Raw genomic sequence first — 26,583 nt, 5'->3', positions numbered from 1 at the left:
AATATAGAGAATGTATTTTTTTAAAAACTGAACTCGTTCGATTCCCGGCTAAGGAAAAAGATATTTTAAAAACGAATGATGCACTTATAGTTTTTATCAAAATCGGCCTCGTAACCCCTTTCAGCACTTTTCGCTAATGCACTTTTCGATATTGTTCGGTGAAAAATATGGTCTAGCTGAATATATGTATTAGTAATATACTTTGCAAGTAATCATTTTAATAATAACTACAGGTTGAATGCAGAAGACAAATACAGACTAATAATTTAAGTATGATTTCGTTATTGGTGAGTAAACTTACTGAAAAAGGATTTACTGTTAATTTCCGGAAAAACGGTTGCACTATTAGTAACTCTATGGATAATATCATCGCAACTGGCCACGACGTACATGGTATACATAAATTTAAACAATTTGTCAAATCACCGATGTGTAATTTGACAATGTCAAATAAATATTGGCATAGAAGACTAGCCCGTACTAATCCGGAATATATGAGAATTTTAAAGAATATTGTGACTCGTCTTGATGATGTGAACATTACGACGGATATGTCGACTAGTAAGAAACCAAAACTTTGAACGGGAGCGAACGATATACTGGAGATCGTACATACAGGTTTATGTGGTCCCATGGAAGCTACTTCATTCAACGGTTCAAGGTACATGTTATTATTTATCGACGAATATACTCGAATGACACATGTTAATTTTCTCAAACATATGAGTGAGAATTTGCGAAATTTAAAAAAGTTCGCGTTGAAAAGGCAACTAGCAAGTCGAACAAGTGTATGAGATCAGATGGTGGAACGAAGTTTTGTAATAGAGCTTACGATATTTTTTTGTCAACAAATGAAATTCTACATCAGAAGGCGATATATAGTATATACCACCAAACAGAATGGTATGGTTGAAAGAGCTAACAGAACTATTATCGAAAAATCGAGAAGTCTATTATAAATTGCAGCGAATTTGAGCAAGAGCGTTAAATACTGTGATTTATATCAAAAACCGGAGTCCGACGAAAGCAGTGAAAGACTGCGTGCCACTACAAAATTGGTCTGGGAAACGAGTAGATGTTACCCATTTATGCTTATTTGGATGTGCGGCGTATACTCTTATACCAAACAGAAAAGACGAATTTTGGATGCAAAGTCAAAACCAATGATTTTTGTCGGATATTCATAAGAAGATATCGATTATTTAATACGAAGACACGTGAAATCAAAATCAGTCGAGTTGTTAAGTTTTTAGACAATGTTTTTCCTGAGGATAACGGGAGTAATTCCAGTTGTCAAAATATTAACTTTTTCGATTTAATTTATTGTCATGTTCGAATGAAAGTGGTGATGAATGAAAAGAGTGCATGACTGATGCGGGTGTTACAGGTGATATAGGTGTATGTGTGCCTGCGGTTACAGATACAAGTAAAGTAAGTAATGTGACTAATGCTATGACGGATGTAAGCGAGTCTGAAGTAATGGAACGTGAATCTGTTGATATAAGTAATGATAGTAATAGGCGTTATCATGTTAGAGAGAGGAAATAAACTGAATTTTACAACTTTTTAACATGTGATTTAATTTCAGAGAGTGGTCCTGTAACGGCCTGAGTGTAGGCCTGATCGTAATTTGTGCTAAAATAAAATCAAACTTGAATTCTTGTTGGACCGCTGCGTGATAGCATGCTTATAGATGACTGAGTGATTATTTGAGACCAAAAACAATGTATTTTAAAATTATTGCAAGCCTTTGGTATGTCCGTTTGTAAGTCCGTATCAACTTCAATGGAGGTTGATTTGAAATAAACAAAAGGTAACTCAGATAGTAACAGTAGTCTACCGTGTCAGAGTTTAGTGGGGAGATTCAACTATTTAGCCAGTTCCACGAAAGAGTTATGTATGTATTTATGTAGAGTTTTGTTATAGGTGGGTAATATAGATAAAGGGGGCGTATTGTAAGAATCTGTTTAATATAAATTGTGTATAAAATGATATTGTTCGGTGACTCAAGATTAAAATAGAAATGAATAAAAACGTGGTCTAGCGGAAAATATGTTTTATTCATGTACTCTTCAAATAATAATTCTTACAATAACTACAAATATTACCTACAAAAAAGAACGCTCATTCTCGTAAGACAGTGAGGGGGCTTTAAAAAAATCTGTTGTTGACATTCAAGTAATAGAAAGTCCCGGAAAGGAAAAAAAGTAGACATACCTACAAAAAGGAATGAGATGCCATCAAAAACACTGCTTGTAAAAAAATCCAAGCCTCGCCATTCAGCTCTTCCACCGTAAAAAGTCGTGAGATCCATGGAATCCAAGCCGGTTGGTTCATACAGACTCTACTTAAGAGACCTTCTGTCTTAAGGTATTATCTCACTATCTAACCTAACAACATCTCATGGGACCATATCAATATTAAAAATATTTTATGTTTCAAATAAATAGATTGGACTTGGCAATCGTAGTAATGTTACTCGTGTGCTGCGATATGATGCGATTAAAACACAATGTGAACTGTTTGTGGTATCACCGCTTCCAGCAGCACCACCGCTAGATCAATTTTTGCGTCTTAAGCGCTGCTATGTTCTAGTTTCAAGAGTGCGGTAAGGAAAATATACTTTTCCGAGGCGTTCCAGCTTAGTCTGCTTCCTCTATATTATAAAAAAAAACAATGTATATCACAAGTATATGTATATTAAATTAAATTAGTTCGTTTAGTACGATTGCCAAATCCAATCTATTTATTTGAAACATAAAATATTTTTAATATTGATATGGTCCCATGAGATGTTGTTAGGTTAGATAGTGAGATAATACCTTAAGACAGAAGGTCTCTTAAGTAGAGTCTGTATGAACCAACCGGCTTGGATTCCATGGATCTCACGACTTTTTACGGTGGAAGAGCTGAATGGCGAGGCTTGGATTTTTTTACAAGCAGTGTTTTTGATGGCATATTTACTTCTGAAATAATTTGCTCCGCGTCTGAAAAATCTATTAATTTTCGTTTTTAATTTCGTGTGATACTCTTGTTCTATTTAATATTTTACGGGAGTTATTAAGTTATAATTATACTTGTAGAATTTAACATAATGTTATTAAAGCTAATTAACCTGTTTTAATTACTTTCTCATTATAAATACACTTGAATGAAACTTTCATTTTAAATATTAATTACATTTTAAGAAGAGTAGTAAGAGAATAAGTTCACAGTTGTAGGGAGAGCCCAATGTCCAGCAATTTGTGATTATTAGTTTTTTGTATATTAATGTTTGGTTTGGCAGAGAACATAAAGTAGATTCAAAGTAATAATTAAAGAGTAAACTAATACATTCACTAATTTCCTACAAAAGATAATGGTCGTCAAATCACGATTATCCCACGGCTGGGCACGTGTTTTCCCTCAGAGTCAGAAGGTATCCACAGCGCTAGCAAATGCAAATCCTATCAATTTGTATCATACGAATTGATAGGATGTACATTTCTCAATATGACAATTCTTTTAAACATCTTATGTTAACATAAAATTGAATCTAAAATTATAGCTACCGATTTATACGCTTTCATATTATGAAATAGACCTAAATTGTCACTAGTTTTATTATTTACCCCTAAGTGAATCCAGGACAATTTAAATAAATAAGCCATTTTGAAACACGACAGCCAATTTCGATGCGACGAATCGGCGAAAATATTACCTTCATGTATTATTTACTGTGATTTCATGTCTGCCACCACGGAACAAGCAACGGATCATAATCTATTCTAATATATAAAAAGGAATGGTTTGTTTGTGTTTTCGAGCTAGTATATCATTGTTTTCAAATATTGAGAAGGTAGTAGAACCCTTTGTGGTTCGACTCCGGCGGCACCACCGCCACACCCATTACTACCTATTAACAGTAGTGTTAGGCGCTGCTGTGTTCCGGTTTGAAGGATGTGGTAAGGGAGACAGACTTTTCCGAGGCGTTCCAGCTCAGTCCTCAGGTGTAGCGGTGCAACTGGAGCCGACCTTAGGTAGGAATATCAAATCCTATCTGGGGTTAATTACAGATGTCCATGGGCAGCAGTAGCCACTTACCATCAGGTGGACTGCATGCTCGTCTGCTACTTCTATATTATAATAAAATGAAGTAGCAAACAAGCATATAGTACTTAATGGTAAGTGGTTACTGCTACCCATGGACATCTGTGATCAACCTTCAATAAGATAAGATTCCTATCTGATTGGCAACAGATGCGATCTTACCCCAAAGGCCTAAGTTGAAAATCCTCGGATAACTATGTTTGTCATACCCTTCAAGACGAAATACAACAGCTCATAGTACTGATTTTATTCGGCAAAAATAGGTGTTGCAGTGGTGCCTTCAGAGTCGAACTACAAAAGCTACAACCACTTCAAATCTATTTATTTGACGTAAATGGAAAAAATATACACGACGAATAGACAACCTCTTTCCTATGGTTAAAAATAAAAATAAAAACACGAGTAACACCGCGGTACATACCTAGTGTACGTAATAAAGCGACAAACGCCACGCCGATATAGCGTTTACGAATTCGTGGCAGGGCACGGCATGATGCCTTGTTGTCCTATCGACGCGTCCCATCGCCAGATTACAAGAGAAACGATTTCCACGCTCTACAAATAAACAAAGGGTGTTTCATTATAACGTTATTTTATGTGCGTAATGTGCATAGCTTGTTCAAATTGTTTGGACAAATTCTTCATCATCAACTCATTTTAATCCCCCAGAATTAAACAATTAACAACATTTTGTATGTAAACGCTGTCTACACTCACAGCCCCACATTAGGATTCTCTGTGTCGTGGGTGCCATGGACACACAGAGACAAATACACAAACACCCAGACCCAGAAACAGACACCTAAATTCATCATTTCTCATTTATGTGTTTCCTTAATATGTTTTTCTTCACCATTAAAGCAAGTGTTCCAAATGAATAAATTGAATTAAGTGACTGAAAGTTAATTTGTCAAATGCACGACACTTCGAAAAATCAGAGCTTTCTGGGATCCCCAGATTTCAGCCTATCCATTTGTTTTCAGCCTATCATTATCGTCATTAGCAGTAACACGACGAATGCCTGTAATTAATGATCAATATTTTCAATTTTTGCGAAAATTATAATCTCAGTGAACAGAAATGGTCACGATCTTTGGTAAGCTACACATAGGATTGATAGAACAACGGACGTTCAAACTTTCAATCTACGCTTTACGCTACAACTTAGACGAAATAAGTGTGTCAGTAGTTTGTGCAATCACGAAAAATTTCCTTTAACCTTGGAATGTCCTCCAAAAACGTCTAACGGAAATAATAAAAGTTTACAAAACCCTACGTTTCTTATTATTTCTTTCTTTCTTTGTAAGTCCCACTGTCTACCCTCAAATAGGGTAATCGCAGTGCACATTTGAAATAGACGACAGCCACGCTATCTTGTACTTTGTTTATATCGTATCATAATGTTGTTCGTAATATTATTGTTCGTAATCTATGAAATTTGTCCATATTTACGGCATACATGTCATCGCGTACGTTTAGAGCTCCCTCAAACGTGGGGATACCCGTGCTGTATGGAATTTAGAAAGGATTGTAACTTATGCTTTAAAAAAGATGTGTGTTATGGAGTTTCTTTCGCCGTTTCTTCTCCATAACGAAACACCTCGTGAAGTGGTGGTTGTTGTATTGATATTAAAAAAGTGCTCTGTAAACCTATTTTGAATAAAAAAAATATTTGATATGATTTTATGTTTTTAGAATACTAGAGATAATGCTAGCTTACATATGAGGCGATCGGCATTAGGTAGAACCCATGTTTTACATGGAGTTGTTTACAGATTTTCATGGATGGCAGAGACTTAACATCAGGTGCTACCGTGTGCTATTAAGTATATTAAAAACATAATGTTCATTATCATTTAAAGATTGAGTAGACATTCTAAACAGGCATCTGAATATCTGCTTTCGTATTCGTTTTTTTGCAATTTGTTTACCCTTAATAAGGGTTTTTCTTATTCCGAAAATGTCGAGAAATTTTAGGTGTAAAATAAATACCTAGTTATCGGTCATAGAAGTGCATGATGGAGAGCGTGACCAATTTTTCCCAAAAGTAGCTAATGACTACTGCCGGTACTGCAGGACTAGAAAGAAAATACTTGATACGTAAATACTTTAAAATATAGTCGAATAAGTGGTTGTAAAATTCACGTAGGTAATTTTATTCTGATAACTACATCAAGTTCTTGCTGCCTTATGAATATACCCTCCAGGATAATCGAACAGTTACATAGTTTGAATAGACGGCAGCCACGCCAGTTCATTTACATGCCGTAATAACCATCCTATGATTGTATATACGAATATTTGGAATTGGTCTTGCGTATATTAGACTTTTTATTTTTCTTACTATATACGCAACGTATATTGTTATTGTTAATATACGTTGCGTATATTAGACTTTTTTCTACTTATTTTCTACTTAAAGGTGAATATTGGCATTGACATTGGAATCTAACAAAATATATTGACTTCAGAATTATATAATAAATCAATATTATTCAAATTATTTTTACCTTGTAGTGATATGGAAGTCGGTTGTATTTTTTGTTATTTTTTTTCATCTTTCTCTTTAAGTGGTAAAATCATTCGCTCATTCGGAGAATCAATCGTGCGTCTGTGAGACCAGTACGCCTTTTTGGCCTATAACGATATTGGATGCTAAAGTAGTCGTGTCTTTGGAATGAAGGGTATCACATTTTAGCTACATTCACAACAGGTCAAGATACTTAAGGCGTGGTAAAAAATAATAATCATCATCATCAACCCATTGCTGTCCCACTGCTGGACATGGGTCTCCTCTCAGAATGAGAAGGATTAGGCCATAGCCCACCGCGCTAGCCAAGTGCGTATTTGTAGACTTCACATACATTGCATTTTTTTAGATTTCCGTCACCGTTTTAAACAAGTGATAATTAATTTCTAATACGCAAATAACTTTGAAAATTCCTGGGATCAACCGAGGTTCAACCTCGGACCCCTCGATGACGAGGACGAGTTTCTTGACCTTTCTTCTTGCAGTAAAATACGTATATTTTTGATTAACTAATACTACTTAAATCCACTCGGTCAACGTTAATACAGTTAAGCTTTAAGCTCCCAACGATTTTACAGCGACAATTTACAATGACTACACACATACAAAGTGACGAAACGTCCCATTTACATTTCCGGCCGCACACATCTTTACGGGACAATTCACAGATAACGCTTTGTCTCAACCAAAACAAACATTGTCTATCTCCACGAAATTAATAGTAAATGTTTCCTTACGAAATATGTTGAACGGGTAAATGAATGTCTCTCAAATGGTCTACGATCGTAGATTTTATGTTTAATATCCTGAGAAATTAATAGCGAATATTTAATTAATTTTGTGGATGCTACTTGACTCATATATGAGGCGATCATCGTAGTAGGTAGAACCTTTTCTATATATTAAAATAATAAAACCTACCTACCTACCTAAAATAATAACCTAATAATATAATAAAATAATAAAATAAATTTACAACATTTATTTATTCACGCACAAAATGCAACTCAATTGTCAAGAGCGTTCTTTTTCTTTTTTAAGCTAACTCATACAATCGTACCAACCAGTGACTATATAAATGGACACTTATTATTATAAAAATAACACAAAATAATTAATTAGAATAATACTATAATATAATTGAAATTATAGTATTATTCTAATATTATTAGGGTTCTACCACCTTCAATTATAATATAATTGAAGGTGGTAGAACCCTTTATGGTTCGACTCCGGCGGCACTACCGCCACACCTATTTCTACCTAATAACAGCAGTGTTAGGCGCAGCTGTGTTCCGGTTTGAAGGGTGTGGTAACGGAGACAGACTTTTCCGAGGCGTTCCAGCTTAGTCATCATGGGTAGCGGCGCATCTGTGGCCGACTTCAGGTAGGAATATCTAATCCTATCTGGGGTTGATTACAGATGTCCATGGGCGGCAGTAGCCACTTACCATCAGGTGGACTGCATTCTAGTCTGCTACTCTTATATTATAAAAAAAAAAAAACTATAATTAAAAAAATTAGATATATTTCTAAGAATATGAAGTTGTTATAGAGATCCCTGGGCGGCAGCGACTGGTGAACTGCACACTTGTTTCCTTCTTCAATTTTATAAATACAACTTTTATGCTTTGAAAGAGCTTTATGCGAAGATATGCATACTTATTTGAATTTTGTTTCATCCCTTCCTAGTTTTACCTCTTTTGTGATAATCATGTGATAATACTACGTCACTTTATATTAATTCATTGACACCACCTCCTTTTAATTTATATCGTACCAAACAGTCTTCTTATAAAATGACTCTGGCATACTGACAAACAGACAAGCAGGACGAAATCATAACGATCCTATTCTTACCAGATTTCGGAACCAAAAAAAATATTCTAAGTAGGTATTCCTACATAACAAATGCATGTATAACAATCATATATTTTTACAATCCAACCACCGAAGCCACTCAGAAACAAAACTGGAGTCGTTACCATAAAAATATACACAATATTTTAGAAGAGGTTGTATTCCGCGGGATCTTCATACTTTTCACATTACTTATGCATAGAGTAGAGATTGAAACGAGTCGCGTAGTTGCTCCGTCATCGGTATTCAAAGCCTCAACCCAGTTAACCGCAACCTGTCTTCAACCCTGATTGTCTACAAACAAAGAATAACAAAAACCATTGTCATTTTATGAATTTCAATTCTATTCAAAACAACCCTCACACAAATATCGATGATATAAATGGATAATACGAGTTAGGGTTGTGTTTGAGTGCGGGCGTGTAGCGAGTGTGGTGAGTTTGCGCGAATATTTGTGCGAGTCGGTGTTGTGTTCAGAGGGATGTATATTTTGGCAAAAGAAGCTTTCTTTTATTCTGTTAAAAACCAGAAAATTTCAAGCGAGTTATGTCATTTAAAAAGTTAGTTATTTAAAAATATCTCAGACTGATAAGCAAACAGACAAATGAACGGACGAAAGACGTAAGCTTGGCAAGTCTGTGCAAAATAAAATTAATTGCATTAAAAAATATTAATATCTTTATAATTATGGAGAAGTTTAAAAAATGAAATTTCTCGAATATCTTAATGTCAACATATTGCTATCTATTGTAGGAAAAATAAATTTACTAATAAAACAGTCACGAAAAAAACTTGCACGTTAAAAAAACATTCAGGGATAAAGTTCCAATCTCGTTTAACTTTTATTATTTTTCAAGCGAGTCGATTTTTTATCGCTTATCGTCCACCTTCTAGTGTACAACAAGTACGTTAAGCTAATATCAAACGATTTATAGATGCGCTCGTTTTCAGCAAATTAGGGTTTCCGTCGCGTATAAATGCTTTTCGGTTTTGATCGGCTATTTGAGGTACGTGAGTGGCGCATTGCTGTTGTGTAAACAAGGGTTCAGAGCTTAGCTCGCATGGATGATTTTTATATAAGATTTATCTTATCTTTTTATTTATTTACAATAATTTTACTATCTTTATATATATATATTTCTTATGTGCGTGTGTATGTCACTGAACTATTCCTAAACAACTGGACTGATTTTGATGAAATTTGTTGTGTGTGTGTTCAAGGGGACTTGAGAATGGTTTAGATTCACAATTTAGTCCGTGGGAAAAATACACATGTGGGAACATACTTTGCTACCATCGCAGTTTCAAATATTATATCTATTTTTCAAATCCGTAAGTGATTTTGAAGTAGTTCACACTGGTTTAGTCCTTCTTCGCTTATTATTAATAATCAATCTATCCAATGTGTGTATCCAAATTCACATTTGACAATTTCTTCATAGTAGAAATTATCAAATTTTGGTGAGATGCCTTCGGCGTCGAGCCACAAAGGATTCCCACATTAACAGGGAGCCCTCGTTATAGTAATCGTAAATTCTAAAGTTGACATAAAACGAAAGATATTAAAAAAGACAAAGCTACGATCGAAATCGACTAGACACTAACATATTAGTGTCTAGTCGATTTCGATTTAGTTTATTACGTGATTCGAACCTAGTTTAAATAACGTAAACTGTCTATTACCATATTTTATTTACATTTCGTAATAACACCTCAATCGAATATCGATTTATAGGCTAGTCTTTTAGGGAGTCACGACACTTGTTCGTCAAAAATAAGAGAATTAAACCTTAACTATGAGAGTGATATCACAACAATAAAATGGATACTGATAGTAGATTTACAGTTTTTATACTTTCGGAAAATAATGTATTCTTTTACTTAATAATAATTGAATTGCAATATAAATGTGACAAACTATAATCAATGATTATATTCAGAGATAAAGATTTTATATTTCTAGAAAATATAATATTTTGTAGTATTGCATGCACTACCATAAACTAAGACGCGATAAAATGAAGACTGCGATTTAATTGTAAGTACGGCCAAGTATTAAATCTAAGTGCTCGGACCCCCTACCTCTTTAGCATAAACCGGCAAAAAAAATATTCAAAGAGTAGGACCATTTTGCTTTTTCCGACAATTTTCATAGACTATCTATTCCAAGTACTCCCCTTATCGTATTTGTGAAAAAAATTCAGAGCCTAGACGACCTCGACGAAAAAAGCTATAGCTGCAAATATATCTAATCCGTATTGCTGCCAATCAATATCAAGACTCCCTTCACCCTACCGGAGATTGTCTGAGTCTCACCATGTTATTATGGCCTTGCCCGTGTAATCGCCTCAAATAATTCATGAAATATTACATAATAACCTACGTAATAAGCCTCCAACGGCTTTAATACTTGACATTAATGTTATTGGCGGAAATTTTGATTGGGACATTATTCTTTTATAGCCTAGCTACGGTGGTTGCTAAAATGGTAAGCATGTAATATGTTGTATGGTTATTTGTTTATTTTTTGACAATATGTTGGTGTGGTTTAGTGTATGTGTGTCTGTGTGAGGTACTGCTTATTATTATTACTTACATTGAGTGAAATACAATGTAGGTTATCTTAAATACAGTGATGATATTTAAGCTGAGAATAAAACGTTTAGTTACAACATCTAATATATAAAATTCTCGTGTCACAGTTTTCGTTGCCATACTCCTCCGAAACGGCTTTACCGATTTTCACCAAATTTTATATGCATGTTCAGTAGGTGTGAGAATCGGCTACTATCTATTTTTCATACCCCTAAGTGATAAGGGTTGTTCACCCTTAACATTTTTTTTATTTATATGGCAACACAACGTTTGCCGGGACAGCTAGTATCTAAATAAAAGCAAGATATATTATGACTTCTAAAAGAGTTCCCTTATTCTGCCAGCAGGGTAAATGCCATTGGGGTGTCATATAACTGAAATTCTGCAGTTGAAGACAAGTAATGGGTAACTTGTTGACGAAGTTAATCGAACTTTATATCGTTAGGCTTTAACCCGCCGATCAGACACCCTGTATATAGGGGGTGATAAATTTAACTTCCGCTCCGGACGGCGGCAAACCGCTCTATAGTGTACTAATATTATAAAAAAAGTCATTTATAAAGTGAGTGGGGTGTGTTTGTAATCATATGAACCTTTATTTTAAAACATACTTTATAACTTTGAAAATAAAACTAATGCCTATTGTAAGACGCTTTCTTTAACAGCCCCACAGTAGGATTCAATGTCGTGGGTGCTATGGACACATACATAGACGACACAAACATCCAGACCCAGAACAGAAATCTAAATTCAACATTTAGACGTCTATCTGGCCGGGAATAGAACCGGGACCCTCGCGTCAGACCGGTGGTGCTGGATCCGCAACCCGGGCCGGCATACTAAATACTAAAATCATTTCTAATCCATATTGCTTTCGTGACCATAAATCAAGCACTCTCTACATTTTACACGTTATAAAAATCAAAACAATACCCCTATTGAAAGGTTTCAGTATAAAGAAGCCTCTTTGTCTTCGAAAGTAGAACACCAATATTTCCATTTTCGTACACCTTTTACGTGTATAGATACAGCTTCAAGAGTAATAAAAGATTATGGATAAGACGACAATATATGTAATGTTTTTCTATATTAGAATGTTATAATATCTAAAATAAGATACTTAAGCAAAAATTGAGATGTGATAATAATATAGGAGAATATACGAGTAATACGAGTATTATAGGGATTCGAATTATTATTGTAATTTCTGTATACCTTTCTTTTTTTTTGTTGACGAGGGGGGAAACCTTCAAAAGGTACCCGACGCCATGGGAGTGACGCTGTGTTATGTGGGATTTTTACCGCACTAAAACCCCCCCGGTGGTCGACCTCAGCGTTTGGTGGAGAACTCCGGGATCTCCAACGGAACACAACCGGAGTCCTCCTAACGCGATGCCCTTTTATCTGGCTCTGCCACGGGAAGAGCAATTTACGCTCCTATTACATCCCCTGGTGATTACAGCGATATGCGACCACACAAACCGCTGTCCTTCCCGGGGTCGCTTGTTGGACGGTTTGAGCTCCCACTCTTGCCGCCCAATTTCTGTGTACCTATTAGATTTAAACTGTGATTTATTTTTAAGGATAAGGAAAACATTTAAGCACGAGTAATTTAAGAAAAATATATTAAAACTTATAACTTGTGATTTCCTTCACGCTTATATATAAAATTTATATTTCATATAAAAACTTCAGGGTCGATTCTTGTCGAGACAAAAAGATCGCAATCATTTTTTTCAATTTTGTTCCGCTTCATTCGGGTTTATCTTGGAAGTGGTTAAACCGATTTTATTGAAACTTTCACGGTAATACAACAGTTTATTTAGAGAGTTTTTATTTTTTTATCGGGAACGGAGGAACGTTAAAAATTGTACACAAGAAAACCGCCGTTTTTATTTACAGTTTAATTCCGGGACTCGTACACGTTTCACAAAAGGTTCGCAAATGCTCAGGAGAGTTGATATTTTAGCAATTTTGCCTCGGAAGCAATCTCCTTTGTACTTATACGAGTGTATGCACTTGTGGCAACAAAAAAGTTATATAAAACATAACTATACAAGAAAGTTACTACTGAAAGTAAGGTAAATTAGAGATTTGTAAAGGTCATGTTTGGTCTTAGTTAAAAACGTTATTCGGAAGGTGGATTTTAATGTCTAAGTTTTTGAAAAGTAGAACGAATATGGCTTGACCGGGAAGATACTACCGTCACACTTATTTGTAGCGTGAAGCAGTTGCGTTACGGCGGAAGGGTGTAGATGCCAACTGACTTATAAATCTTCCATCTGATTCCTCAGGAGTCGCGCTTGCGTTGCCACTAGTATTTTTAATGTATGTATTTCAAAAGGAAAAAATATTTTCAATAATAGTCTCACTGCCTTAACATTTTCTTTGATCCATTCATTACTTTTGATGGTGGTGTGTATGATATTGGTGGTGTTGTTTTATTTTTTGCATGTGTACCTATTCTATGTGGAAATAAGGGCGGTGCATTTAAAATATATACCGTCATATATATTGGTAGCAGATTTTTGCGAAGTAGTTTTATTCTAACTATATTTTTTTGTAGGTAAGAAGTAGGTAACTACTTATTAGTTTCTCTCATATAAGACAAATTTGTGTCGTGATTTGAATAATAAGCAGAAATAAGTGTGGGTGTAGCGTCTCCGGTCTCGAACTAATAAGTTTCCTACAACTTGGCTCTGTTTCTAAGTTAGTCTGTTGCAGAAATGTATTTATTTCTGCCTTTATAGTTCGCTATTGTGTTCTGGTTAAAAATAGACAGAAATAAGCGTGGGGGTATTAACATCCCTCTCAACATGAGTAGATATAGGGTTGTGCGACATTTCAGTGTGTTTCAATGTGCTTAGATTGTATTTTTATAATATAGGAGTAGCAGATGAGCACGCAGTCGCCGGATGGTAAGTGGCTACTGCCCAGGGACATATGTAATCAACATAACCATATACATAAGATTGGATTCCTATAAAAGATTGACAGATGCGCGGTTACTTCTGAAGACTAAGCTATGTCTCCTTTACCACACGCTTCAAAGCACAATACAGCAGCGTTTAACACTGCTTATGTTAGACAAAAGGTGGTAGAACCCTTTGTGGTTCGTTCAGTGTTAGGCGCTGCTGTGTTTCGGTTTGAAGGGTGTGGTAAGGGAGACAGACTTTTCCGAGGCGTTCCAGCTTACTCCTCAGGGGTAGCAGCGCATCTATGGCCGACCTCAGGTAGGAATATCTAATCATATCTGGGGTTGATTACAGATGTCGATGGGCGGCAGTAGCCACTTACCATCAAGTGGACTGTATGCTCGTCTGCTACTCTTATATTATATAAAAAAGACAGAAGTAATTTAGTGACTTCTATGGACGCTTTCATCGTACTTTTGAAATTAAACAAGTAGACCTTTTTACCTTGAATGTGTGTTTATGGTGCCGGTAAATCTTGATGGAGAGCATACAGGATTGAAAACTTTGGATTCGAACTTGCTACTAACCTGTATTTCATCCAATCCGTATTGAACCTACACGCTGAAGTCTATCTCCCTGAGTTACGCGAAGACCCGTCATCAGCGATACAAAAAGGATAGCCAAGATAAATCCGTCTATAATTTAATCGATAAAAACCAGCTGAAATTTTCAACCGTCAATTACAAAACACGCACTAAATAAGCACCTTTTAAAATAAACCCTGCCGGGTTTATTTTAAAAGGTGCTTTAATGCCTAAAGCCTCCCTAAACGCGGGTGGAACCGATAAATTATTACGTTACAACAATTGGACGTAGGGACGGCGATCCGAAATCGATTGATCAAAGAATCGATTTTGAACCAATAATATCGATTGTTATAATCGATCTCCAGTAATGGATACATTCAGTGAATCGATATTTAATTCTAGAAAATTGGAATTCGATTTTTTTGCTGTTGATTGAATATTATTATACAAATGTGTTACAGACATTTTTTGCTGACGAATACGTATTTCGGTGATAGTTCGGTCCTGACGGTACATTATGACTAGCTTCGCCCAGAATAGATCGAACATCGATTTTTAGAGGATCGATTCTTTACGTCTCGATTTTTAGTGAATGATTTATCACACTTCGATTCGACGATTCGAGTATCGATCTTTTTCGAAAATAATCGCCATCCCTGATCGGACGGACCTCCGCAGGTGGTGAAGGGTGTAATAAACCCGTAGTATTGTTGGGGCTCCATTCAAAATTCGACATGCCATAGCATTTCTGACAACAAAATATTTCAGAAGGCTATTGTGTCATGAGATATGAGTTGAGAAAGTATGAAATTTTAGGAAATAAGTATGGTTTAACCGCCCTACATTAATATGGTGGGTAAGACAATAAAAATAGGTATAAAATAATATAAAAACTACATTAAGCCAGAAAGCTTGATACAGTTTTTTATCTTATTTTATCCGCTCATATAGCATTCATAGTCTAGTGGTTAAAACTTGGCCTCTCCATCGATAGGTCACATCGAGAGGTTCCAATCTCAAGCACCCACGCACCCATGATTTTTAAAATTATGTGCGTATTAGAAATTAATAATCACTTGCTTAAACGATGAAGAAAAACACCGTGCAGATGTGTTAAGTCCACCAATTTGCACGTACCCTGCACTTTGGACTACGAGCTAATCCTTTTGAGGTACATTACTGTCCTTACTGTCGTAACTGGTAGGCAGTGGGACAGTATTATTATCTTGTATATTCATACAGAGCCAAGCGCCAAACAGACACCGTAAAATGTTACCTACCACTATCAACGCTTCTCTGTGCGTAAAATCCTTAATTTTACAGCGGTACGAACGTAACCTTAATTGCCACTTCCTTGCAAAGGTCTAGCTTTGTTCCAGCTTGCAGCTATTTGGCTAGGATTTACGACCAGCAGACATGTATTCTCCGAAATGATTTATGACTGCAAGTCCGCTGAATAGTTGTTTCCTTGAAAAGGAATATCAAAGAACGAAATCCAAGATATATTTTCCGGCGATTTTTCAAGGAAAGTTAAGTACTAATATTCGTTTGTCATTATGTAGAAGGTAGATTGTACGTATGTCCATATGAAAGTACGAGTACGTTTATTAATTATTTTTATACTACAGGTTTCGGTTTAAAGATTTTTTACTGTCTAAAGAAATAAAAAGAACACTTATAAGACAAACTTAAGCTAATACTTATGCGAAGGTAGTAGAACCCTTTGTGGTTTGACTCCGGCGGCACCACCGCCACACCTATTTCTACCTAATAACAACGGTGCTAGGCGTTGCTGTGTTCCGGTTTGAAGGGTGTGGCAAGGGAGACAGACTTTTCCGAGGCGTTCCAGCTTAGTCCTCAGGGCTCAGGGGTAGCGGCGCATCTGTGGCCGACTTTAGGTAGGAATATCTAATCCTATCTGGGGTTGATTACAGATGTCGATGGGCGGTGGTAGCCACTTACCACCAGGTGGACTGCATGCTCGTCTGCTACTCTCATAATATAAAAAGAAAAAAATACCTACAGTAAAATAAAGTTCGGCAAGCATGCTAGAGTTATAAATACACAGTGAGTTACTCAAATTAAATTTCAATATTTTAATGACGTGCTGTACCTAGTGCTTTTTTTAAATACTATTGTTCCTTTTATCTTAATACAATCTACGACACGAATCCGCAGCAAATATTAATATTAAAACATACTACATACTTGTGTTCATTTTATCCAAAATAAGTTGGCCGAGGCTATGAAATTAGAAAACGGTAGGTAATTCTGAATTTAAACGATGTTCCCCATTTTCTCATATTCTGATAGTATCGGCAATGTTGATAAGATCGGCCACTTCTATGAGATTGTGACCGCTTCTTGGCTATCTGTTAAAGGAATCTTTCAATATTTTCCCTTGTATGCAAATTATATTTTTATCTGAATTGGATACATAAAATTTGCGTAGATATTTTATAAAATTTGATACATAATTATGAGTGCCGAAAATTGTGGTTAACTCTGGATTAGAACTCGGATCCTTAGGGTGTATCGAATTACATTATTGCTATATTGTATCTATGTTAATAAATACTAATCTAGTAATTATGATAAAAACATAAATAGGAGCGATGGGCCTTTATACCTTATTACTGCTATCGTTTGATGTCCCACTGCTGGGCGTATGTTTTTCCCCAAAACTAAGTGATAAGCAGGGAATTATCTCTAGAAGCAGTGCCTAGTGGTTGACACGCGGCCTTTCTATTGACCTAATCCTTCTGAGACCCGTGCCCTGCAGTGGGACAGTAATGGGTTGAAACTGAAAGAGACCCATACTCCATTACTTCATCATGATGTTCCATCTCTCCTTGAAGGAAAAATACACTATGTATGTTGACTAACTAGAATGAAATGTTTGCAAACCGTAGATTCTAACAAGATATGACTATTCAATAATAATAACCACAACCGATAGCTTAACAAGCCATCCGTAGCACGGAAACGTCCACGAATAATTTGCTTACCAAAGCGTAAGATTTGTGTAATTCTGAGAAATTATTGTCGAATTTTGAGCTTTGTAGTAGCAAACGAGCATGCAGTCCACCTGATGATTAGTGGCTACTACCACCCACGTTTGTAATTAACACCAGATAAGTTTAAACTCCCATCGGTTGGTCACAGATGCGTTGCTACCTTTAAGGACTAAGTTGGAACGCCTCTGTTAAGTATGTCTAACTTACCACACCCTTTAGAGTAGACCACAGCAGCGCTTAACACTACTGTTATTAGGCAGAAGTGCAGCGATGATGCTTCCGGAGTCTAACCACAAAGGGTTCACCACCTTCAGAGTGAATTGGTGTTAGTAGGTAAATATATGTGAAAATGGATTATTACTAACGAGAGCAAGAAACTACTTTATCTTTATTTTTCTTTTCTTCTCTAGAGGAAACCATCTACTAGGGGAAATCACCTTCCAATCGCGCTCAAAGTTGCTTAACCTTCTAGACCACTAAGTACACAAACTGCTATGCGCTTCTATATATAATTTGCCTGCAGGACGAAAATATTATGAGGAAGACTTGTTGCAACGTCCTGTCGTCCTTTTGTGAGACAGTCTTGCAGAAGAAAGGCTGTGGACCGTGACAAATGACGTATAAAGCCTACATCGTGCCAGTGTTGGTAGGAAGATTAGATTTTTTTATGAAAAACTCAGGGATCTGTGTGGGCATATTACAAACATAGGATTCGTGTGAATCCTCGTTGGTAAATTGTACAAAACTCTAGAATGTAAAATCTAGAACTGTTCCAATGTAAGTAAAAGAAAAATGAGTATTGTACCTAAGTTCAGTAAATTGGGCTGGCTGAAATACTTATATATTTTTTTTATATAATATAGGAGTAGCAGACGAGCATACAATCCACCTGATGGTATGTGGCTACTGCCGCCCATGGACATCTGTAATCAACCTAAAGTCCCTGAGGACTAAGCTGGAACACCTCGGAAAAGTCTGTCTCCCTTACCACACTCTTCAAAACGGAACACAGCAGCGTCTAACACTGCTGTTATTAGGTAGAAATACGTGTGGCGGTGGTGCCACCGGAGTCGAACCACAACTGGTTCTACCACCTTCACGATAACGAAATAACGAGTGAAATTGAAATGTTGACGTTTCTGTAAAAACATACGAAAACATACAGTCATTACTCGATCTCGTCACGGGACGGTATATTATTGTTTTTATCTCGGAGGGTCTGGATAGGACCCATTCGGAGGACGCGAATGTGTCTGTGCTGCATCATGGTAGACCGGTCGCCAAGGGGTGCAGTCGGCACCACTCATCGGTATTTATATACTTTTACACCTGCACTATTTTCATTAGCGCACAAAGATACAAAATTATCTTTCGAAATTAACCAGCATCTGATAATCTTCTTCTTCTTCTTAAAGTGCCTCTCCGACTAGCGAAGGTTGGCCGTCAATTCTGCAAACTTCCTTCGATCTTTAGCGAGGCGAAATAGTTGGGCAGCACTCGCTATCCCTGTCCACTCTCTTATATTACGCAACCAAGATTTCTTTCTGCGACCCACTTTCCTTTTGCCAGCTACTTTTCCCATCATAATTAGTTGCAGCAACTGGTATCTATCATGTCTCATGATATGGCCTAAGTACGCAACTTTTCTGCGCTTGATGGTTTGCAAAAGTTCGCGTTTTTGGGTCACCCGTCGAAGAACCTCTTCATTGGTCACTCTTTGAGTCCAAGCAATGCGAAGCATCCGTCTATACGACCACATCTCGAAAGCTTCTATACGTTTCCTGAGGTCTTCTTTAATCGTCCATGCCTCACATCCGTATAGAACAATGGGCCAGATGTAACAGCGGACCATTCTAATGCGCAAGGAGATGTTGAGATTTCGATTGCACAGAACACGTTTCATCCTGTTGAAGGAGCTACGAGCAATTTCTATACGGGTTCTTATTTCCTGGTCACTGTCCCATGTTTCATTTAGCCACGTGCCGAGGTATTTGTATTGCTGTACTTGCTCAAGGATTTGCCCCCCAACTGAAATACGCGTGTCTGTCCGTTTTTCGGTTGAAATTACCATGACCTTTGTCTTTGCCACATTCAACTCAAGGCCGGCCTTTACACTGCAAGCATTCACCCTGTCAACTATTTTTTGAAGCTCTTGCTCTGATGATGCTATCAGCACGGTGTCATCTGCATATCTAAGGTTGTTAATCAGTCGCCCATTAACCTTGACACCACATTCTAGATCTTCTAGTGCTTCAGCCATAATTGCTTCAGAGTAAACGTTAAAGGGTGCAGGTGATAAAATGCAGCCCTGGCGTACACCCCTTTTTATTGAAACCTCTTCAGATTCTTGATCGTCCACACGGACAGTAGCTCTCTGATTCCAATACAAGTTCTGAATGATTCTAATATCCCTGCTGTCTAGTCCAATGTCAACTAAGAGTGATATAAGTCGATCGTGCAGCACTCTGTCAAATGCTTTCTCATAGTCGATAAAACACATGTATACGTCTTGTTGCATCTCTTTACATTTTTGCACCAAAACTTGTATTGCAAAAAGAGCCTCTCTTGTACCTACTCCCGATCTGAATCCAAATTGGCTGTCCGATAGTTGTTCATCGCACTTAGTTTTAATACGGTCGTGTATAATACTAAGAAATAGTTTCAATATCTGGCTCATAAGGCTAATAGTTCTGTAGTCCTGGCATTTCTTAGCATTTGTCTTTTTCGGGAGTGTAACGAATGTTGACACCAGCCAGTCTTTCGGCAACTCTCCTGTTTCGTACACAAGATTCATCAACTCCACTATTGTGTCGATGTTATCTTCCAGTATTAATTTTAGCACTTCGATGTGTATCCCATCGGGTCCTGATGATTTTCCGACTTTAGCTCTTCTTAGAGCATTCCACACCTCCCGCTTTAATATAGAATGCCCTTCTACTGTATCAATCGGTTTTAAGGCGGTACGAGAATCATCAGCGAACATGTTAAAAACATACTGTTCCCAGATCTGCTTTTTCCTCTGGATGTCAAGAACTGGAAGACCCATCTCATCCACTAGTCCATTCGTCCGTCGAACAGTGCCGATCATAGATCTAATTTCCTTGTGTAGGTTAAATGAATCGTGTCTCTCGAGTAGTTTCTCTAAATTATTGCACTTATCTGAGTACCACTTGTCACGCGCGTAGCGAACCTCTCTTCTTATCTGATGATCAATGTTGTTATACTTTGTGACATCAACGTTTTTACACAATCTTCGTTCTTCCATCAGCATAAGAATCTTATTCGTCATCCATACTTGCTTTGGAGCAAATGATAATTTCAGATATTGATGGTTTACTTCTGACACTGTGTTTTTGAGATCAGACCAAATTTCCTCAACAGATTCTGAACCTTGCTGTTTCGGTTTAAGTGCCCAGTCATTGATATTGATATTCTGATAATCATAACTTTCAAATAAACATTAGTGATGGAAATAGATTTTATCATATTCCAACTTCAATTGCAACTTTTATTTCTAGCTTCATCAGACGGCCAGCCTCCTACGACCTACGTCTATTACATAAAACACAAAAAGTTTATTGATCACTTTTACGGAGGTTCGTTCAAGTAAATGGAGCCTAAGTGTTCCGTTTTTATAAGCAATGTATTGCTGGCAATAATTCGATTTTCCGCTACGGCGCGAATGCGAGACAATTTTCGCCTTATGAATAAAATTTTTAAGGTGTGTATGCAAATTTCCATTACCGAGGGCTGTCTCCCGTAATGGTGTCATATGGGTAGACGTTTTCCTTCTATATGGACTACGTAGATGCCGTTTACAGTGCCTTTGTAATCTAATTTAGTCGAGCGATTTTTTGCTTGCCTTTTTGGTAAATCATTTTTATAGGTTCCATAAATAGGTTTTGTTTATCTTATGTGTGCTCCCTTATTTTTGCATTTTTACAGTAATACGCTTTCAATATTTTAATTCTTTTGCCTTGTGCTAAAGTTATGGTAATGAGGTGGTAGAGTTCTTTATATTTACACAAACCGATCCACTTAGTCCTTTGTTGTAGTTGATTACAGATGTTCATCGGTGGTATTAGACACTTACCACCACTTGCCCTTTCCGTCTATGTTATAAACTTGAAAATTATTATAAAATGAATAATTCGACTGTTAAAAAAGTTTATGTCCCTCCTAAAATTTGGACGAACGTAACCACACCTCATATGTTAAAATCGGTCAAGCCGCTTACGCTGTTAGTCCACCGCCACTTTCACCGAGCCGATACCGATAATTAATGACGGCGCCGAGGTAGCGTACATACATTTACTATAGCCGCTTGTCCACCACACGTCCATTACCCGAGCACCGTCATCCCGGCCGCCGGTATTTCGAGTAGATCGGCGTGACCGCTAGATCGGCACCGAGATTTTGACGGGCCGATGTATCGGCAATATAAAACACATTGGAACTAGTCCATACAATGCCGTCACACGCGTGACAGCTGGAACCAAATAAACCACCGATATCGGTCGCGGTGGACAAACTATCGCCGTCACGACATATTAAGATCGGCCCGAAATAATCTCGTTCTCGGTATCGGCTCGGTGACGGTGTGATGGACAAAAGACCTTAGGCTACCAAATAGGAATATAAACATATATAATTACATGCGTTCGAAAATGGTTCCCCTCCGCACTCGGATAATAAATATACTTGTCTCAAACAAATAAGTCAGAAATAATTTAATACGAGATTTCAATTTATCCGTAAATGTTAGTGATTTTAATCCGTATGCCTGCATTCAACTATTTAATACAATCCCACAGCTATTTCCGAGTATCCGGATTATGCTTCAAGTGTAATTATATTCAGTTATATTCCGGAACATGAATGCTATTCAGGGATGAATAGTCTTTGCTCCATTGACAAGCAATGTTTATGTGATATCGAGTATTGAATTTCTGTGTAGATTACAGGAAAATCTCAGACATGTATTGTAGTGTGGTGAATCATTGAGGATATCTGCAGGGGAATGAAGGAAATGTTTGAAGGCAGATAGTGTAGCCGCTCGATTTTGCACTATTGATTTGCACAGATTAAAGATTGTTAAAGAAAACGCAATATTATCCAAAGATTTCGATGCGTTTATAGATTTTTTGGCTTTTGTGGATTTAAACGGTCGATAGTGAAACTCGATATTTCGCAACATTAATGGCAACATTGTGGTTCGATCGGCGACGTACCACCGCCACATCTATTTGTACGCGAAGCAGTTGCGTCTAAGCGTCTAATACCTACATTCTTAAGCTGTATTTGCTATGTAACAAAGGGGTATCTAAAAATGTAAGCGAAACATCATCATTAATCATTGCAGGACGTAGTTGAATCGTTAGTCCACCACGCCAGACCACTGCGGATTAGTAGACTTCAAACACATTTCAGAAAATTACGGGAGAACGTTCACATATCATTTCGAAAAAAGAGAGTTCCACCAATCTGAAAAGAAGCAGCGTTATCACAGGCCTACACTGGGACCTTTAGGCCTACCTCAGTTTAGGCCTGCGAGAGTCTGAAGAAATTTATTGTTATCACGTCCCAGTAGGAAGAAACCCATTCCTAAATCTGGGATAAAACGGGTTTCAGCCTAATCAAACATAAATTAATACCAGAACATAACGCACTTTATTTATGCTTCTATAGGCATTTAATAGTTTGAATTAGCGCTCTGATTAACTTTTTAGCTATATTTATTCACGCGTATTAAATTCTAAACGTTAGATAGAAATCTTGTAGCATGTACGTCACGCAACAACATTGTTATGGGAAGAAAATTTCGTAACGTGGTTTTAAATTAAAACGTTAACATTTAAAAGACCTTAAAACCTTTTCAGGACTACACAAACATAAGCTAACCGTTACAATGTTATTTTAGGACCATATTAATTAAACTTTTATGCATATTTGGTGTTATAACAAAGGCCTATTCTTGGTAATGAAGGTTTTTAATTGTCGTGGTGTTGTTATTTCGACGTGTCTACTGATGTTTTGGTTATTTGCCGTAAGGAACTTTTTTACCACGATTTTATTAGCTTGTGCAAAGGCAGTGATAGCCTAGTGGTTAAGAAACTCGGCCTCTCGATCGAGGGTTCCGAGGTTCAAATCGCAGGCACACACCTCTGAATTTTCAAAGTTATGTGCGTATGAGAAATTAATTATCACTTGCTAAACGGTGAAGGAAAACATCGTGGGGAAACCTGCATATCTGAGAGATTTATAAAAAAAAATCTCAAAGGTATGTGAAGTCTACCAATACGCACTTGGCCAGCGCGGTGGACTATGGCCTAATCCTTCTCATTCTGAGAGGAGACCCGTGCCCAGCAGTGGGACAGTAATGGGTTGACGATGATCTTGGTATGAAACGGAATCTTAACCTCATGTTACCCCACTTTAAACTGTGCGAATAAATCAAAATATTGAACAATTATCAAGAATACCGATTCTGTGTGATGTCTATCCATAATGGAGTCATTATATTCAAATACTTGACATGGGTTTTAGAGAACGAGAAGAATTGAGGCTTCAGCCCACAGGTTAAGTGCGGTTTAGTGGACCCTTGAAAACGTTTTCAGACTGTTCAAGCATATATGCTTCCTCTTAATGTTTTAGATTACCAAAAAGTCAATCAACGAAATATACTGAATAATGGGAATTAAAAAAATAATAATAAATTTTGATTTTTTAGAATTAGAATCGGAAAAAACCAGGTGGATACCCATATTCGTTTCTGCGAAGTATGATTTCTGTCTAGTTTATTATTTAACCGGGCATCATTTGAAATTAACATATAGCAGGGTGACCTCTGCTTTTGTTATAAAGCAGCACAAGCTCTTATTGTAGTAAAACTTCTTTACGCACTCTTGACTTGGGGAGTAAGCTGGTGAATGCGGGACGAGAACGTAACGAAAAGTGTGTTCGGCCGAGGCGAACGGAAGTTTTTCTTAATATCAGTGTTAACCGGTGCTGTATTTCGCTATCAAAAATTTGATAAGGATGACGTATATATCCGGATGGGACAACTTAATCCTTCAACGGATTCCTTAATCATTCAAGGGATATCAACGCATCTGTGGCAACCTCAAGTCAAAAAAATCAAAATCAAATAAAAACCCTTTATTTAAACAAATATATGGTAAATTTTCAAGGTTTTGGATATCTCCTGGTAAGTTCATGTAATGTGGTCTGTGGTTAACCCCACAGATCCATGAGTTACTTCTCACGGTCTCGTGGGCTGCTTGCTAGTTTGCTATTTCAATATTATATAGAAGGTTTGCTGTGGCCATAGATAAGTATAGATATCTCACCGCCTTGTAATGGAAGGAAGCCAATAAATGACATAAACGGCTGACAAAATTATCAGCCGTTTAAGTTTATGGCTGTCATGGTGTAATTTACGCGGATCAATGCCGATATGCGCAGTTTGGACACGAAATCGAAGAAAAAATGCGAAGAAATATCGTTTCATTCGTAAATGATCTAAAAACTACATTTTTTTATATTTTTCACACACAAAAATAGATGACAGTAATTGTCAAAGGGTTACGTTTTCTTGGTAGGAGCGAGTAATCTTTACTAATCTATGGCTGTGGCAAACTTGAAACAAATAATTAAATGTTTCCGTGATTCTAAATCTACGGATATCGACCAGCCAATTGGCTGAACGAACCGTTTATCTACACTCCGATGCTGTGATTTCCGTTTTAAGTTCACCTCATCTAAAAAATTTCTACGTTTCCTATACAAGCGTTCCTATTTGAAGAAACTTACAATAGGGATGGCGATTCTTTCAAGAAAGATCAATTCTTGAATTAATTCGAATCGAGGTGTGCTAAATCGATACACATAATCGAGGCCCAAAGAATTGGCTCTCGAAAAATCGATCTTCGATCTTTTCAGCTAGAAAGGACGAAGATAGCGAAAAAAAAAATGAAATATGTATTCGTCACCAAAAAAAAGGCTATACCACATTTGTCAATGTTCAATCAACTTCAAAAAAATCGACTTTCGATTTTCTAAGATGAAAGAGCGATTCACTGAATCAATCTGTTATTGGAGATCAATTGTAATAATCGATTTTTTTGCCCAAAAGATCGATTTTCTTAATCGATCTCAGATCGCCATCCCTACTTACAACATCATTCTGTCTGTCCGGTTGTTGATGCATAAAATATTACTTCGACGAGCTAAACGATTATGAAAATGAGTAGAAGCGTCAAAGGATTTCTTCGCAAGCGACGGTTGTTTTTGCTTCGCTGAATGACTTAACTTTTATTGCCATAGTCTGTTATTATTTACAACTCTTTGGAGAAAAATGTGAACGAATAGGTAGGCTTTATAATAATCCAAGACTGATCACTTATAGATGAGCTAAAATTTGCTGGAAAAACTGATTTAGCGATTAAATAGTGAGTAAGTAGCATCTCAAAAATTGTTCGACAAATATTTAGTAGTTCATGTACAGGTGGAAACAATCGACCTTCGACGTATTGTTCAGATAAAAACAATCATATACCGCTCATCGGTCGAACAACAATTGGGATTACTGAGTGGCTTATTCAAATTGCTTAGCTTAAGCAACAAGATAGTAGTTTATGAGTCCTTATATGTAACGATAGCCCATAAGAGTCAATGGGCGGTAAACCTTAACCCTACCAAGGCCCATAGATTTCATCCGCTAGTTCTCTTGCAAATAATTATGACGTTCTGAGGACTTTTTTATTATCAGATCACCATTTTCTTAACGACACCTCGACGTGTAATCGTAATTACATTAAGTTCGAAGTACTCTGAGTAATAGGATATGGAACTAATCTATAAGAGCAAAAGAAAAAGGCAAAGAGTATTTATTTAAAAGCAATGTTTATATATAAAATATTCTTAATATCTATACGTATATAGTAGCCTGAAGCCATCTGTTGTTATCCAAACCAAATAACCAAATGTTA

The 26,583-nt window shown here is 36.8% G+C and overlaps 1 protein-coding gene across 1 annotated transcript in view; it reads left to right on the top strand.

The window, feature by feature from the left end:
* beat-IIIc (beaten path IIIc) overlaps positions 1-26,583 on the top strand; it is a 187,092-nt gene that overhangs the window by 56,914 nt on the left and 103,595 nt on the right. The window lies entirely within an intron of this gene.

Source organism: Epargyreus clarus, unplaced genomic scaffold (genome assembly GCF_041222505.1).
Source record: "Epargyreus clarus isolate Ecla_fem2 unplaced genomic scaffold, WU_Ecla_fem_2.2 ptg000018l, whole genome shotgun sequence".
In the NCBI taxonomy this organism is placed as follows: Eukaryota; Metazoa; Arthropoda; class Insecta; order Lepidoptera; family Hesperiidae; genus Epargyreus; species Epargyreus clarus.
The sequence above is the reverse complement of the archived record's forward strand: the minus strand, read 5'-3'. Positions and strand labels throughout refer to the sequence as shown.